The 17,754-nt window shown below is 42.8% G+C and overlaps 1 pseudogene; it reads left to right on the top strand.

The window, feature by feature from the left end:
- Window positions 1–3,551: 3,551 nt before the first annotated feature.
- LOC116218988 lies at window positions 3,552–8,231 on the top strand (annotated as a pseudogene).
- The last annotated feature ends 9,523 nt before the right edge of the window (window positions 8,232–17,754 follow it).

Below are 17,754 nucleotides of genomic sequence, written 5' to 3'. Positions count from 1 at the left end.
CCTCTTGTACGTGTATTTGTACAATGCAAACATTTAAAATATAATAGTTGACAACTCACTTTGGCTCAGACTGTGGTGGTCCACTGCTGAAATTAGGACCGTCAGGCATAGACCAGTCACTCTTCATAGACACACAGCTGGGCACTGGAGACACTGGTCTGTGTGTCTGTGGCCTGGTTGCATAAGGAGACGAAATAATAGACTTAGCAAACATTTCTTCCTAATAGTTAGTAAGGTTAGCATGTCTGCATACTCCATTACACATAATCCTTCACTCTCTTTAAAACACACAAACTCACACACACACACATGCGCGCACAAACAATTCTCCACTCTTGTACATATCTGCATTTGTAAAACGTAAAAATGTATAGTAAGTAAGTTTAGCATGTCTGCATACTCCATTACACATAATACTTCACTCTTTTTAACACACACAAACTCACACACGAACTCACACACACTCATGCTCCAAAACAATTCTCCACTCTTAAATAATAATAAAATAATAATAATGAAATAAATATAGCTGCAAGCAGCGATGCGGATCCCTCCTAAGAATGCGAAACCATGGGAAAATGTATATTCTTTACAATTTTGGAAAGAAGAGTAAAAGAAGGAAAGAAGATTTGAAGAAGGAAAGAATAGAGGAAAGAAGAGTGAAGAAAGAAGTGTCTTGCTAAAGGACGCTTTGACAGGGAATTGAACTAACAACCTTCTGAGTACTGAATAACTTCTCTACCACTGTACCACGGTCACCCAGATTTATATCTCAAAGATTTGCTTACATATTACTTCACTTCCTCTTTGGCTGCTTTTCTGCTGAATTTGAGTGGCTGTACCGGACAAACGGTTGTGAGGATCAAAATTATATTTGCAGTTCTTTGTGAGGCTTGGTCTGAAGATCATCTCTGGTGATTTTGAAGAAGATTTGACCAAAATTGTAGGAGGAGTAGACTTTCAAAGGTTTTTTGATAAAACCGGGAATAACAGAAAATCTATCCAACCGAAATGTGTCGCCATTGAACGTCGAATTCGTCTTTATCCAAGGAATCCAATGGTACCTCATTTTTGAAAAACGGTCAAACGGTTCAAAAGTTACAGTGTTAACAAAAGTCCAACTTTGACCCGTTGGTGGCGCTAGCGTGGTCTAGTGGGAGACATGAAACTTGGTGTGAGTAAAGAAGGGACTGTCCTTAATGAGTGTGCCAAATTTCAGAAAAAGTTACCATATGGGATTTGAGAAAAATTGTAGGAAGAGTAGGCTTTCAAAGCAGTTTGATAAAACCGGTAATAGCGGAAAATCTATACAACCGAAAATTGGCGCCATTGAACGTCGAATTCGTCTTGATCCAAGGAATCCAATGGTACCTCATTTTTGAAAATCGGTCAAACGGTTCAAAAGTTGTGTGTGTTAACAAACGTCCAACTTTGACCCGTTGGTGGCGCTAGTGTGGTCTAGTGGGAGACATGAAACTTGGTGTGAGTAAAGAAGGGACTATCCTTAATGGTTGTGCCAAATTTCAGAAAAAGTTACCATACGGTTCTAGGGGCTGCCATTGACTTCCCATTGCAGAATAATAATAATAAGAAAGCCTACAATAACAATAGGTTTCCTCCTGACGGAGGAATCCTAATAATAATTAAGACCTTTGCCAGGTTTTTAATGGCACACACGACACACTGGAACACACACGTGCATATATGGAGGCGACACAGGACACACACACACACACGCAGGTAGGCCTGAGGTCGCGGTGAATTTAGATTCTGCTTTTTCCCATCCTGGACCGTCCTTCCTCAAGGCCCCCCCAGGAGCAGTGGGCAGCTTGTAGCGCCTGGGGACCAAGTGAAGTGAACTGTCCATCTTTGGTCAGGGATGGACATGTGTTCTGTTATTTTGCATGTTTTTTCTGTTGGGGTCCTTAGTGGAGGAAACCCCTTGTGAACACGGGGAGAACACGCAAACTCCACACAGAAAGGCCCGGGAGATAGCCCACTGTGCACTCTGGGGAGGACATGCCCCCCAGAGCCAACAGCGCCCCATGCGGGAATCGAACCCATGACCTTCTTGCTGTGAGGCGGCAGTGCAAGCAACTGAGCCACCGTGCCACATGTGCCTCTTGTACATATCTGCATTCGTAAAACGTAAAAATGTATAGTAAGTAAGGTAAGCATGTCTGCATACTCTCTCCTTCTCTTTGTCTTTGTCTTTGTCTGTCTCTCTCTCTCTCTCTCTCACACACACACACACTCATCTGCACTAGCATCATCTAGCATCAGCCCTCACTTCTTCCTAATAGTTAGTAAAGTAAGCCTATCTGCATACTCACTCCTTCTCTCTTTATCTTTAAAACACAAACACACAGACAAACACACACACACACTCATCTGCACTTACACACACACACACACACTCATCTGCACTTACACACACAGACATACACACAGACACACTCACACACCAAGTGATAATTTAGCATCAGCCCTCGCTTCTTCCTAATAGTTAGTAAAGTAAGCCTATCTGCATACTCACTCCTTCTCTCACTATCTTTAAAATACAAACACTCACACACACACACACACACACACACACACACACACACACACACACACACACACATGTGCGCACAAACAATTGTCCCCCCTTGTACGTTTATTTGTAAAATGCAAAAATGTAAAATATAATAGCTGACAACTCACTTTGGCTCAGACTGTGGTGGTCCACTGCTGAAATTGGGACCGTCGGGCATAGACCGGTTACTCTTCATAGACACACAGCTGGGAACTGGAGACACTGGTCTGTGTGTCTGTGGCCTGGTTACATAAGGAGACAAAATAACAGACTTAGCAAACACTTAGCACACACACATGCGCGCACAAAGAATTCTCCACTCTTGTACATATCTGTATTTGTAAAACGTAAAAATGTATAGTAAGTAAGGTTAGCATGTCTGCATTCTCTCCTTCTCTTTCTCTCTCTTTCTCTTTCTCTTTCACACACACACTCACACACACACACTTTAGGACAGGGTATTTCTAAGATGACTGGAGAGACACCAATGTAAGGGCAGAAATGGATCTTTGCAGTGGAAAATCACAGATGGCATTCTTCCTCTAGTAACTTCTCATTTGGTGGGGCCTGGGTGTTGGTTTATGGTGGCTCCAACAAACATTCCAGAGATAAATATCACCAGTGAAATAATGTTATGACCAATGCAATCAGCAGGTTCTTGCGGGATATTGGGTGATGACAACAACCGAGCTCATTGTTGGTTTTCAGCCCATAGTTGTGCGCACCATGCACATACCGCTAGAAATGCTGTTGCAAGGCCGAACCATGCAATTCATGCGCACCAATCTCCCGTATCCGTTGTCAAAATACGCGTGCATATATTTAAAAATCCGTATGAACACGAGCAACAGCACAACATTGCTGACAAAACATTACTGCTGAATAAAATGTACGTCTGATGGCCAGCAATAGCCTCAGATGTACATGGCTGGTGTGACTCATGCCTTGCCTGTGATTCTATGAATCAAGGCGTACCATGTCGCACCAGATTGCGCAGGCCAGAACCACCAAAAGGCCCTTGGGAGAAGATACAGATGGATTTCATTGGTCCGCTACCTAGTGCCAAGGGGGGGTATCGCTATTGTCTCGTGATCATTGATACATTTTTCAAAAATAGTAGAAGACATTCCTACTCTTAACAATACAGCGCAAACAGTGGCACAGGCGTTAGCGAACCATATTATCCCTCTCTGGGGCGCACCAATCTAAATCAAATCTGTTCAGGGAACCCATTTTACAGGGCAGGTGATGAAAGGCATGTGTACAATTTTGAACATTGTGCAGAACTTCCACATCCATACAGACCTCAAAGCTCTGGAATGGTGGAACACACAAACCAAACCATCATAGAATAAATTGTAAAACAGATAGCTCAACATAACAACAAATGGTCTGATGCATTGTCCACGGTTATAACCGTGCTGCGGGCAACGGCATCAAAGGCCACAGGCATCAGTCCATATGAGCTAATGACAGGGTGGTCAATGATGCACAATTGAGCCCGAACTCTGAAGTCAAATTTGCAGGCGGAGATATGGTGATGGTGTGTGTGTTTGTGAAAGAGAGTGACTTTGCTTCCCAGGTGGCACAAGCCATATAAAATCAAAGCAGTCTGTAACAGATGCTTGGCTGTGACCAGTAAAGGGAAACTACAATGGTATCACATGTTACAAGGTAAAAGTTTAAAAATCAGCCAGTCAATAACTGTTTTGTGTTGTGTGTCCAGGTCAGCCAGCACCATATCATGGGCACCCGACGTCAGAAAAGTGTCGGGGCCAACAGGCATAATTTCCAGTGCGGGAGATGGGTATGGAAATATTCTAAGGGGCTATACACACCTCATATACTAATTCTATCTAAGCAGATATTTACATGGCCTCCCGGATTAGCACCGGAACCAAATTGTGACACACAGATTTGCTGTAAGTCAGGATCCACCCATCTCCCTAGAATAAATATCACTGGACATGTGTTTTCTTTTAGACTTTAATAATACCACAGTCTGGTATCAACTAAAAAGCATTCTGGTTCTGACGTAGGCATCATGAACATAAATTATCGGCAAGAGAAAAATGGTCTAGATCCTAAAAAGTGCTTCAGCACTAAAGGCCCCGTCACACCATGACGTTCTGGTCAACGTTCTCTGAACTTTCTAATCGTTCAATTTTGAGCGTTCTAGGGCGATGTGGACACATCTGGCGTGTTACTAACAAAAGAATAGCGTAGGACTGACACATGACTAGCGTGGGACTGACGCATGAGAAGTGTGTAAGACCGACCAAGTGACGTGTCACTGGTCCGCGACAAACGTGTGCTGACGTGTCACTCCAGTGCGTCAAACGATAAGTCAACCTTAGAAGAGCGTGTTAAGCGTGTAATTCACGTGTGAATAAGGACAGAAAAGCGTTTCGCTGGCGTGTGGGTTTTATGGTCAAACGGGTATAAAACGCTGGAAAATCATAGTGGATTCAGTTGATCTGAACAGTGAACATCATGCCGCCAAGACCACGAAAAGGTGTGAGGGGGGCTTCTGCTACTAGCACTGCTGCAAGTAAGAAGATGATAAATGCTGCTGAAAGTAAGAAGAATACAAAGCCTCTTTCACGACTAATGTCTTCGGACGAAGATTTACTGTTATTATTACTGTGATTTACGAAATAGCGGGGTTATTCCTGGGGGTTTTATGTTATTAAAATAAATTATTTAAATTTGACACTGAATTTGTGTTTCTCAATGTTTATTATTAGAAAACATCAACACATCCACACACATTGTCCATGTCACAAGAGTCTTCATATCATATCTATCTGCCATGGAACAGTATAACAGTGCTCAGCTATGTTCAAGTTCAGTACATCTACTTCATGCTGGCTCAAGCAAGCATATACCCTCCACTCCGCTTTTCGCTAGATTATGCAATGACCTTGCATGACATGATAGCATTGAATATGTAGATGTATAGTGCACAGAATAACGTTTGCAATGATTTAAGTTGCATTTGTTGATCACGTATGGTTAATAATATATACATTTTAGAAGGGACATGATAAAATCAAGATCTTCCCTTGGTGAAAAAACTTTCGCCGGTATCTTCCTACGACAAATGGGTTAGGTGCTCAAATTTCCCTGGATCAAAGAGGATGTTAGTAGGCATGTCCAAACTAAAAATCACGTCTCATGATTGCTGCGCACATAAGTTATTTCGGGTGCATTAACTGTACTGTCTACCCTACCCAACAACTGACTACGATAGCCAAAAGCGTGCTAAATGAATAAAACGTTCCACGAAAGTTCTCCAGCGTTTAAAATAAACGTTGAAGAACGCTGATCTCCATGAGAACTTTTGTGCATGTTCAAAACTTTTATTTTGGACCAGCGTTCTCCTCCGATCACCGACGATTACCGACGATTACAGCGTTCACCAGCTTTCACACAAAGCTCTTCTGGCGCAATACCAGCGACCATGGACGATTACCAACGTTTCCTCTAAAATCATAGAACGTTGACCAGAACGTCATGGTGTGACGGGGCCTTAAGGAACTAGAACCGTCTGCATACCGGTGCACACACATAGTACTACATAGATGTCAAACATATAGTATACACAGACATAACCTTTAATCTTTCTACTCCAACAGGGGAACGCAATATAAATCTTGTCAGGGCACATGTGTCTTACAACATTTCCTGTGTAATGGCAACCTATATAGACCACTGTAGTAATGCAGATGATGATCATATGCAGGGCTATAGGCAGGCATCGATGATTTAGTTTCTGAGTATAAAAGCAGAGTCAGCTCAAAAGTTGGCTCAGCTAATTTCTCGCCAACACGTGCAGTATTACTGGACAAAGTGTCAGGATCGCTCTCGGGGATGGGACCCGAGTCGCTGGATTTGGGAACCAGCGTTTCAGCCAAGTGTGTCAGAGAAGACCCAATAGCAGGATGCAGTTCAAAACTTGGTTTCTTTATTATTTGCAAAAGATGTACTCCAAGCAGCGATAATCCAAAACACAAAAGATCAGGTGCAGGCAAAAGGCCAAAAACTAAGGAGATACAAAATGTAGCTTTCAGGCGGACCTGAATACAAAGCTACCTGAGGCGGCTTGAGAACCGCGATGCGACACAAACCTTAACCACACACACTTGTCTCCCTGGGAGAAGACCAAGCCCAAAAAGTGCGTGAGAGCACTAGCTGTGTGGTTAGGCACTGCGTGTCTTTGCACAAAGACTAAGTGCTTGAGAGCACTGCTGACTAAGTGCGTGAGAGCACTACCAAAAAACAGTCTAGGAACAAAAACAATCTAACGACCCGATCAGGTCCAGAGGGATCAGCCAGGTATTTGTACCCTGGCTAATTAACAGAAGTGACAATCACAAAATACAAGACAGGTGAGGGCACACAATGGAAAACAGATTAGGGCACACAATGGGAAACAGGTGAGGGAACATAACGGGAAACAGGTGAATACACAAATCACAACAAAGGCACATGTGTACGAAAACAAGTCCATTCTTTTATCCCTTGACCACCAGAGACCGCCAATGTCCCAATACGTGGCAATTGCTGGCAATCGCTGCCAGCATCGTGACACAAAGTTGATAGTAAGCAGGGTGTGCAAACCAAGTCGACTGGTTTTCAACACCTTACTCATAGCAACAAAAATAAAATCAAAGCGGATAAATCTGAGGCGCAGGCACCTCTAACCGCTATTCACTCCATATTCAATCAGACCCGTACCATCGACAGTGCCTTAGCCTGCAGAACATATACACAGGACTTGTTAACCGCTGCCAGGGAAGAAATATCACAAAGTATCTGCGCCTGCGCAAGCCACATAGGCATGCTTTAAGGGATCATTGGCATCCTGGATCTGCATAGGTGGCTTGCGTCTGAACAAATAAAAAATATCCTGTATTCGGAAATGTGAACATAAATGATGTATACAGAAAATGAATGTACCGGCTGCATAGGTTTCTTTGCTACCTTTCCTTTAAGTCACCCTGAACAAGTCTTTCTAAATTCTACCACCATACGCAGGCGTAGTGGTAAAATCAGGTATTGAAAGGGGATCACATAACAGGATAGATGACAGTGAGAGGGACTGAGACCCTGTTTTCCACTCTAACTTATTGCCATGAGATATCATGTTATGTTGTATGTACCTGTAACACTTTGCAACTTTTCTCCTATAATGATACAAAATAAATGTCCAATCGCTCCATGGATATGCTGATGCCATCCAGGTGTCACGCACACAAGGGTGTGTCTTCATTGGAATGAATTCCTTTCCCTATGGAGGTCTGACCTGCCCAGCAAACCACAGTGTTGTCTGGAGGTAACAGAGGATTTCTCCATGGGGCAGGTCAACATTCTGGAAAGAGTTCCACTGGACGTGCATGTTTCTCCCTGGGGGGAGGACACCTTTTGTGAGGAAGGTATGCAGGCTCTTACTGACACCATGAGCCTGGTGCCACAGGTCGTACAACAAACCAAATACCACCTGAAACCCGGATCAGGGGTGGTACTTCAGACACTTCATCCGTGCCCTGAAAAGGGACACAAAGACATTTTCATTCTCAGACAATTACATCAGCAGCAACAACGAGTGCGAATCGGAAGATCCATCCTGTCATGTGCAGAACTGCCCGAATGACTCCTATGGCATCATGTTACTATCTGACCCATGGGGGTCAAGGGGGGTCTGTAAGGGCAGAAATGGATCTTTGCAGTGAAAAATCACAGATGGCATTCTTCCTCTAGTAACTTCTCATTTGGTGGGGCCTAGGTGTTGGTTTATGGTGGCTCCAACAAACATTCCAGAGATGCACTGTCCCAATTGTTGATTTTCCCACCCCCTGCTGAGACTCTTATCTCAAACCTATGTGTCTGGTTCTCTCTCTGTGCTTTTCCAGGCCGGGGTGAAACTAGGGTCAGAGAAATTAGTGTAAGAGTGCTAAAGTGAAATATTGCATTGGAAGATGATTTCTTTGTCATGTTCGGGTTCATTGTAATGGTCTCAATCTGAGTAGGAAAATGGTCTCAGTTCTACAGCTGTATATATTAATTGAAACATAGATATCAGAGACCTGATAATTCTGGTCTCTGTGAGAGTGCAAAGGTATCTCTCTTTGGAGGGGGTCCACTCCAAATTTGGGTGAGAACTCCCTCCATTTTGGTTGTTAATGTGTGATTCTCATCTTGAGAAACCTCTTATCTATGGGGGTAATTATTAGGGCAGATGCAGGACTAAAATGTGTACTTAAGGGTAAGACAGTCAAAGAACTTGGAGCATTCTGCAGTTCAGATCTCCCTCACATCTGTGTGAGTAGCCACTTCTAAGCAGCCAGGTATGTTCATGTTCTCTAAGTGTTTTTATGTTTCATGTGGTGGTTTAAACTTCTATTCTTCACTTTAGACTTGTTAGATTGTAACTGGTAGTAGTCACTTGTACCTGACGTAATAAATTGGTAATTCTGACCCACTATGACCTCTGGTGAAATTCTTAACTGATGGGTATTCTGGTTATGGTGTTCCGGTAATACTGACTAGGAATTGGTTACAGACCTAGAGTGGACAACACACTTTTTGAGGTTCCTGGCTAGAATCAACTGGACTAGACATGCTGCAGATAAACTGTTAATTGTATGATATAGGGTTAGGATTGCGGCCCAGCCTCTGCACTGGATCAAAGGGACATACATAGAGCGGACAAGCAGTCTGGCGCTCTGTCACTGAGCCACGGAGATCTAACAAGCTGAAATGTCCCTGTAACAGAGCTGTAGGACTTCTGGGTTAGTTCAGACTAGATGCGGGTTATGTCTGCGGATTTGTCAAGAAGGAATCGGCCGGCCGTGACAAGGTCCTTCATTAGTAAGTAAGGGAGGAAATTAAAATACAGACGATAGGTGCATTGAGTTGGAGATCAGCCTACAATTCCGGTAGTAAAACTACAGTAAAAGCGAGGAGCTTAGACTGGGTTCCCAAAAGAGTGGAGTCAAACACAGAAAATGGAGTCAGATTAAGTATGAATATAATAAGAAAGATGTTTTAACAAATGTTACTTTTTCAGCAAAGCAAAGAGAGACGAATCCACCCAAACCTTCCAGGCGCCTGATCCCTCATTGGTCTAGGAAATTACGTCTTTTTCACCAATAATTGCAAAGACACACGTCCTTCACTGCATCCTAACATTAAAGGTAAGCTGATAGGTCTGCACACACACAGTCACATGAACACATTCAGAAGCACCAAGCAACACTGCAATCTTAGTGTACACAGTATTTACACACTCATCTGCACTTACACACACACACACACACACACACACACACACACACACACACACACACACACACACAGACACACACAGACATCAAATAATAATTTAGCCCTCACTTCTTCCTAATAGTTAGTGAAGTTAACGTATCTGCATACTCACTCCTTCTCTCTCTATCTTTAAAACACGCACACACACACACACACACACACACACACACACACACACACACACACACACACACACACACACACAGACACACACACTGACACAAGGTTAACATGTCTGCATACTGTCTCTTTCTCTCTCTCTCACACTCACATCATGGGTCAGGGTATTTCTAAGATGACTGAAGAGACACCAATAATCATTCACTGCATCTCTCGCTCACACACACACACACACATGCTCCTTTCTTCTCTCTCTCACACACAAACACGTTGGGTCAGGGTATTTCGAATCTGACTGCAGAGACACCAATAATTGCACAAAGACACACAATTGCTGACAACTCACTTTGGATCAGACTGTGGTGGTCCACTGCTGAAATTGAGAGGGTCTGCCATGGATCGGTCATCAGAGGCACACAGCTGGGAACTGGAGACACTGGTCTGTATCAACAAATAAATAAGTAAATATAGACAGACAGACATACAGATAGACATTATTTTTTTATTTAACCTTTATTTAACCAGGAGAAAACCCATTGAGATTAAGAATCTCTTTTTCAAGGGAGACCTGGCCAAGACAGGCAGCAGCATACATACAAACATAGTTACAGACAGAGACACAAAGAAGACAACATTTAGGAGTTAGTGTCGTAGCCAGGTACATTAAAAAATGTACATCTTAAAGAATCTGTCTCAAATGTTTTCATTTTAAGTTTAAAAGCATTAAGCGAGATGAAATCATTTAGTTTCAAGACCTTTTGCAAGATATTCCATGCCGAGGGAGCAGAATACACAAAAGCCGTTCCGTACGGGCATTTGGGACAGTTAGCATAAAACAGTCCTGCGAACGCAAAGAGTATTTGCCGGCACTTTTCTGCTTGATTAGGACACATAGGTAGTATGGGAGCAGACCAAGAATTGCCTTATATATAAAGGAGTACCAGTGACAGAGCCTACGGGTGGCCAGAGCAGGCCATCCTACCCGAGAGTATAGCTCACAGTGGTGAGTCAGAGCTTTACAGTTTGTAATGAACCTCAAGGAAGCATGGTATGCTGTGTCAACCTTATGAAGACACTGAGCAGAGGTGTGCATGTACAATAGGTCACTATAATGTAGCACAGATAAAAAAGTGGCGGCAACAAGTTTCTTTTTTACATTAAAAGAAAAGCACAACTTGTTTCAAAAAATATAAAAACCCAGTTTTAGCCTCAGCTTTTTCACCAGGTACAGAACATGTGGCTTAAAAGTGAGGGAGTCATCAGTCAAAATACCCAGGTATTTATAAGAGTTTACAATCTCTATATCACTTCCCTCAAGAGTGACAACAGAAGGGATATTTTTAGTTTCTATAGTGTATGTACGATAAGCATATAATTATGTTATAGATTGCTACTGATGATTTCCCCCTAAAAATTATGAAAACCATTACAGAGACAGGTTTGCCATTTTGAGGGAATATATAGCATTAGGGATCTTTCATTGTCCAAAAAAAAAATCATCCATGATCACTGTCGCATTAAACTAGCGAAACTTTGACATCCATATATTCGGAAAAATTTTGAAAGCAGGGTCTGCTTTGCCTACGAACCTTCCACGCTGGCTGCATTGTCTATAGTTACGCCCCAGGCACACATGCACATTTTCTAACTCAGCACAGGTACACTCAATTAAAGCCATTAGCAAATTAACAAAATACACCTTTTTCAACCACAAATAAGAGATACATAACAGCGACTTCACACAGAGGCTCTGGCTTAGGGCCCCCCTGAGCTCATGGTGAGTAATGCAGTAATGCAGTAATGCAGAGGCTACTCTTAAAATGTTGCACTGTACCACTTTGAAGAAAGTAAAAAACACAAGTGTCATTGTTTGCTTTTTTAAATGCTCCGTCTGAACATGATTTCATGAAATGGCGTGCAGCAATTATGATTAGCCAGCAGGTGACGAACGTGAGCAATCTTCAATTTCAGGCAGTTTCTACAAATATAGAATCAAGTCAGTGCAGAAAAATAGCTGAGGATGTCTTAATTTGATCATTATAGACCATACAGGCTGTAAAACAATGAAACAGTCGGCTGTCACTAATGATCATGTGAATATATCCAATAATTATACATGTTTTACTTATTTTTAAGGACAATTTGAACACTTTTGGAGTTTATATTTTCTGTGTGCACATGTTCTGTCTCTTATATTCAAACACACACATTCAGACACACTGTCTTCGAAAATGAGAAGGAAGGACAGCTGTTGGAGTCTTCTGGCTCTTGCTCTCTCCCTCTCAGAATGCATGCTGGGATTGTGTGAGCAGGAGTGTTTGTGAGCGTGAGCTGTGCCCACCGTGTCCTGAAAGAGTGTTCTCTATTTTCTATCTTTTTTCTCCTTTTATGTGTATCTATTGGATCGCATGGTAGAACAGAACCTTTTGATTTTACGTTGTGTTCCCGTGGGTCGCTAAGATCCTGTTTTGAAACAGGGAGGCATGGCGGCTCAGAACTTGCAGTATGGATACATTTACGCGTCGCCACGGGATGGTTTCGAAGTGTAGATTAATGTAGTGTAGCAGTAGGTAATATTGTTGGGCATAAGTACGTGCTAGTACTTTTCCTAATCAGCATTTTGTGTTGTACTTATGGTTTGCTTGATGACCTTGAATCCTTAACAAACCCTTATGTCTTTGAACGCTGACTATGACTGAGCTTTTTGGACACACCCACCTATAGACGGTCACCCTGCGCTCAGGTCCGTCACACTCTATTTCAGTGAATGTGATTACAAACATAGAGAGTGAGATAACTCTCACTTAGGTGACGCACAAACACAGTCAACTGCTTCATATCCGCTCCTTGTCAGAGGGTGTTCAAGGCACCGCGTTCAGCCCCTACATAACATATGTATTATATAGTTTTTGGAGCCTAATGACATTGCAGACAATGTGTTATTTTTTTCAACTTTTGATTCTCATCTTATATTCGTAAAGGACTGACTTCTGCCATCATGCCCACTGCCAGAGTATGATTAACAGAGTCATGTGACTAGTCCACAGTAATTGGATAACTGTGCTGCATGTAGAAAGGTGACCATGATTCTTGTAGGGAATCTGATACAGATTAAAGCTATTACTTACAGACAGAAGCAGATTAACCACTTAATTTATACTATGAGTATGCATGTAGAAGGGTGACCGTGATTCTGGTAGAGAATCTGGTAAAGATTAACCACTTAATTTATACTATCAGTGCATTTACATATACTGGGCCCTAATTTCATAGGGCAATGAGCTCAGCGAACGGGCTTCATGCCGTACCTGAGTTACAGTCTGGATAATGCTGTGTCTACCAGCACCTCATGACCTTTGAACTGTCAAGATACGCTGATAAGAGAGACTACATGAGTCACCATGCTGACCTGGAGTCAGCCTCTCTCCTCTGGCACTACTAGATAAACTCCCACAGACACACGGCACAGACCTCAGCACACTAGGTGGCCCCTGAGAAGCCCTGCTTTAACTATGGGAACAGGCTTAACCACAAGGATGATCACAGTATGAACCTCAACCCTCTTCTCTACCGCTTACTTCGTACCAACAACAGGCAGGAAATCAGCAAGGAAAACATTACGAAACTATTCATAATGAAGTCTATTTCATCTAAAAAATCTAAGAGACCATCAGATTCTGTGAATGTTAATCTATATTTTTCATTTTCACCCATATCCATTTCAATTTAACAACAAAACAAGTAAATGCACTTACCTTGAGATCAGTGTAGCCACCTAAGACATATTCCACCTGTACAGGTGGTTAACTGTTTCAGAGTGAACTTTGCGTTTCTGTACAAGATGTTATAAAAGGTTTTATAGCTTAGATAACACAATCTCCACCAGAACACACTCCTTCAGCCTTGCGTTGATATTCTTAAAGAAACAGTAACATTGTTTAGGTTGCTGCAAATGTTTGGGACCAAACTTTTGGGTATCCTGTTTCAGCTCAGGGTGCAGACATTGTTCAGGGTGTTAATTTATTACATGTTCGCACTCACACACAACACCAAACCCAGCAATCCACACAGGCACCACTGATCACTGACTGAAAAGGCTCTCAGAGGGTGAATGTCACCCCAGGCTGATCTTGAGTCAGTCCCTCACCTCTAGTGTCATCAGATTAACTCCTACAGGCTGATCTGGAGTCAGTCATCATATTCATTCATAACGTCTCACGGAATGGGTCTTGTACTGTGGCCTATATTGTTGCATTGATCTCAGATCTGCTGTCATAATGTGGTGTAGGTGGGATCCAACAGCAGAGCAGACAGGAGTAGAGAAATGAAACGGTTCTTTAAAGAAGAAAAAAACTAAGGCGCAAAAACTCAAGCTGCATAGAAAACACCAGACAATCCAGGGACCAAAACACAGAAGGGCAGGTGAGCTGGGCAGAGTCCAAAACAGTGTCAAGACAGTGGACAACAGAGAGAGACAAAAGAGACAAACATAACATGAGAGAACCACTGCATTTCATGAACTATCTGGATCTGTATCACCACCACTGATCTCAGATCTGCTCTGTGTATTCACACACACACACACACACACACACACACACACACACACACACACACACACACACACACACAGAGTCACAAGTCACAAGTCACAAGTCACAAGTCACAAGTCACAAGTCACAAGTCACAAGTCACAAGTCACAAGTCACAAGTCTTTTATTGTCAGATGCACAGAATGACACAGGGTCAGACTGGCACTGAAATTCTTAGGACAAGGCACTGCACAACAACCTACCATAGCATAACATAACATAACATAACATAACATAACATAACATAACATAACATAACATAACATAACATAACATAACATAACATAACATAACATAACATAACATAACATAGCATGACATACACTCTGTACAAGTACTCTGAACATAATTTACATGTAATAAAATATAATAACGTTACTAAATATACAAGATAAATATACAATACAATATGCTAAAACATATAACAACCTATACATATAATACTAACATACAGTATATACATATAACATATAATACACATATAATAAACATATAATAAACTATGCTAACCTATTAGACCTATACTACCCTACAGACAAATGGGAGTAGCAGGTAGTGCAATAATTCTGATAAATATTACTGCTAGTGCAAACAGTAAGTGGAAGTGACAGTATGTAAGTGTAGTACAAGCAGTAATTTGAAAGTGACAGTGTATGTAAAGTGACGAGTGCAAAAGTGTCGATAGTGTGTCAATGTCCATTTAGCAGCCTGATGGCCATGAGGGGGCTGAGCACACAGCCCTGGGGGGTGCCTGTATTGGTGACTACTGTGGATAGGTGCGGTCACCGATTCTCACCACCTGTGGCCTCCCCGTCAGGAAGTCGAAGATTCATTTGCATAGGGGGGTTCCTTAGTCCCAGGTCTACGAGCTTCGAGACGAGTCACACACACACATTACACAATAACTATGCCGAACACACACACACATTACACAATAACTGTGCCAGGGAGAGAGAGAGGACCAGTGCATCATTTTCAAACAAATGCAGCAAATAACTAAAGAGAGCAGAATACATCATATTGTTGCTGAACAATTTTTATAACCCACATATTCATTTCAGGAAGTGCACGAAATATACAAAAATGCAACATGTATATAGTACTATCAAAGCAGTGGTGTATAAACAGAATACACATATCACTATTTCTATCACTATTTCCATAGCATCACAGCATCACACATGAGTATGAATAGGAGTGGGTGACTCCTGTGTTCCTGCAGCATGGGGAGGTCATGTGATCTGGCACAGGGACACTGAGGAGTCAGACCAAACCCAAAACCTAGGATAGAGGGGCTCAGTGAATGTGGAGTGGAACGTGTGCAGGTGGGTGAGTGTGTCAGAGGAGACGCTGTAGAACGACAGAGTGCCTGCTGGCCAGTCCAGGTACACTCCTACTCTCCTGGAGCGGGAGGAGGAGGCAGGTATGTCAGTCACCTTAGTATTGTGCCTGGCAGAGTAACTGTTACCAGAGCGATCCAGACGCCAGGACTTGTCGTTATATACTGTACAAACCCACTGTCATGACCCCCCCCCCCTTTCCTCTTCATGCTTTTATATGCCACTGCTATCTCAGCCCTACTACCACTCCACTCAGCCTCCCAGTAGCAGCGTCCAGACTGACCCTCTCTACACAGCACCTGACAAGTATATTTGAAATGTCTTCACTCACTCTCTCACACAAACACACACACACACACACACACACACACACACACAATCTATCTTACACACACACACACTAGCAGGCAGGTATAACCTAAGGACATACACACATACACACTCTCTCTCTCTCTCTCAGGTGTGTATCCCTTAAATTAAGCATCACAAACCAAACACTGCCAGGCTTGGTTCAGTAAGTGCCAGACATATTCTGTTCAGCTTTCATTGTCCTGATGACACATGTCATGATAATCGTTTGGCAGTAAGCTGGCAGCAGTTTTCAGGGCCAGACGCTACAGTGTCTTTCTGTTGTTCTTCTCTCTTCCTAGACAGGGGTCTGACACAAGCACAGATAATTTACCCAGTTTACCCAGACAGTCTGGCAGGTGGGACTGCAGTGTGAGCAGTTCCTGCTGGAAGGAGAGAAGTGGAGAGGGGAAAAGGGGAGGAAAGAGTGTAACAACACTGTTGCTGTGTTTATTTATCTTACTGAAATCCTTATCATTTTGTGTAGATTTATTTAGTCTTGTACTGTATATTGATTGTGATATTGTATAGGCCAACATGCAACATGTATTTCTCAAGATAAAAAGATGAACACAGTGCAAATCAGTCCCAGCAGCCCTTAAAATGAAATGAAAAAGCACAAGGAAACAGCACCCTGCCAATCATGTGTTACAGCCAAGACCCTGAGCTGTGAGGACCAGCGGGAGAGCTGTTTGAAGGAACACCAAAGAAGAGTGATTTATTCAAACTTCTGCCAAAATGGCTGTTTGTATGTCTTTACTTAACAGGGCTCTGTACTCCAAGTCACTCTTGGTAAAAGAAAGTGAAGCCTTCATAATACAGGAAGCGTGCATGTGAGGGACCGAGGGGGCCACCCCACGTTTGGGGATGTGGGCTAACTGGAGTTGGTGGTGAAGTCGGGAAAAAGCGGTGCAGGTGATGGTAGGTTTGTTACAACAATATATAATTATGTATCTTACCTGGGGAATCTCTGCAATGACCCCAACACATTTACACAAAACAAACAAATAATATGAGCGCTGAGATACAGGACACCTGCACTGAAACACCTCACCTCGAACCCCAGCGCTGAGATACAGGACACCTGCACTGGAACACATCACCTTGAACACCAGCGCTGAGATACAGGACACCTGCACTGAAACACCTCACCTCGAACCCCAGCGCTGAGATACAGGACACCTGCACTGAAACACCTCACCTCGAACCCCAGCGCTGCAGCCGTACGCCAGTGAAAGCCATGAGCAGACTAAGCTGGGGTTGTATGGATGTTGGTGTTGTATGGGCTCTGTATGGGTACTGCTCCCCTCTATGGTCGGCTTATTATAGTGGTGTGTTTGGGCGAACCTGGGGGCTCCAAGGGTCCATATGTATTTTTTCGGTCTCTTTGTCTTAACCAAATAAGTCAGTCGGTGTGTCATGTGTGTTCAACTCTTTTCTGATTACCGAA

This window comes from Clupea harengus, chromosome 24, assembly GCF_900700415.2.
Source record: "Clupea harengus chromosome 24, Ch_v2.0.2, whole genome shotgun sequence".
NCBI lineage: Eukaryota > Metazoa > Chordata > Actinopteri > Clupeiformes > Clupeidae > Clupea > Clupea harengus.
The sequence above is the reverse complement of the archived record's forward strand: the minus strand, read 5'-3'. Positions and strand labels throughout refer to the sequence as shown.